The sequence below is a fragment of the Plectropomus leopardus genome, unplaced genomic scaffold, assembly GCF_008729295.1.
Source record: "Plectropomus leopardus isolate mb unplaced genomic scaffold, YSFRI_Pleo_2.0 unplaced_scaffold15292, whole genome shotgun sequence".
Classification (NCBI taxonomy): Eukaryota; Metazoa; Chordata; class Actinopteri; order Perciformes; family Serranidae; genus Plectropomus; species Plectropomus leopardus.
This window is the reverse complement of record NW_024616381.1, coordinates 1-1,496: the sequence shown is the minus strand read 5'-3', so window position 1 is coordinate 1,496 and position 1,496 is coordinate 1. Positions and strand designations below refer to the sequence as shown.

The 1,496-nt window shown below is 47.3% G+C and overlaps 1 long non-coding RNA gene across 1 annotated transcript; it reads right to left on the bottom strand.

Moving 5' to 3' along the window:
• Nucleotides 1-132: 132 nt before the first annotated feature.
• Nucleotides 133-1,101, bottom strand: LOC121964336. Its single transcript, XR_006107343.1, has 3 exons — nucleotides 968-1,101; nucleotides 347-503; nucleotides 133-241 (listed from the first exon to the last, which is right to left on the bottom strand). It is a non-coding gene; the product is annotated as an uncharacterized LOC121964336 (long non-coding RNA).
• Nucleotides 1,102-1,496: the final 395 nt, after the last annotated feature.

Sequence of the window (1,496 nt, the reverse complement as noted above, 5' to 3'; positions counted from 1 at the left end):
TCACAGTGTGTATCAGTACTTTTACTCTGATTACTCTGAGAATAATTTCCTAGGTGACGATGTCATCAATGACGATGTCACCAGTGATGATGTCATCAGTGATGATGTCATCAGTGATGTTCTTACCTTGTGCTCGCTGGTTGTTGTGTTTCCTGCAGGTGAGAGAGAGCTGACGACACACAGCGTCACTGCCGCACACACACAACAGGAAGTGCAGCAGAGGGTCCTCAGAGTCACACACCTGCACAGGTAAACACACACACACACACACACACACACACACACACACAGTCTGTGACTGGTCCAATGACCGCAGCTGTGACGTCTAACAGGAAGTGGTACTGACCAGGCTCCGCCCCCGGGGGTAGACTCTGACATGACCTCTGACCCTGAGCGCTCTCTGAAGCCCCTCCCACTGAGAATCAGCCAATCGCAGCAGAGGACGAACCAGCGCACCTGAGAACCAGACATGAGCCTCACCTGTCCCATCGTCCACCACCAACCTGTAACACACACAGATACACACACACACATCACCACAAACATCAATACACACACATCAATACACACACATCAACACACACACACACACACACACACACACACACACACACACAAGACACACGAATCAACACACACACATACACACACACACACACACACACACACATTTATACACACACATCAATACACACACATAAATACACACACATCAATACACACACATCAACACACACATAAATACACACACATCAACACACACACACACACATCAATACACACACATCAACACACACACAAACATCAATACACACGCATCAGCACACACACACACACACACATAAATACACACACATCAACACACACACACCGAAACACGCACCAACACACACACACACACACACACACTCTCTCTCTCTCTCTCTCTCTCTCTCCACAGGTCCATGAGTAAATGAGGAATTCTTACTTTGCTTTGGACTGAAAGACGGACGAGTTGGACGGACACTGAGAGCTTGAACAAGACTGACAGAGACAGAGAGACACATCAGTCAATGAGGGACGTGAAGACACTTTCCTTTAGTGTCCCCTAATACCCACTACTGTTCTTTGATGTCTTCTCCTGTCCTTTAGTGTCTTCTACTGCCCACTAATGTTTTCTACTGGCTTCAGAGTTCATCACAGAACAGTAGATCTCAGTAGAGGTGTACCTGTGTGTGTGACGTGTACCTGTATAGTGGTGTACCTGTGTGTAGAGGTGTACCTGTGTGTAGAGGTGAACCTGTGTGTAGAGATGTACCTGTGTATAGAGGTGTACCTGTGTATAGAGGTGTACCTGTGTGTGTGAGGTGTACCTGTATAGAGGTGTACCTGTGTGTAGAGGTGTACTTGTGTGTGTGAGGTGAACCTGTGTGTAGAGGTGTACCTGTGTGTAGAGGTGTACCTGTATGAAGAGGTGTACCTGTATATAGAGGTGTACCTGTGTGTGTGAGGTGTAC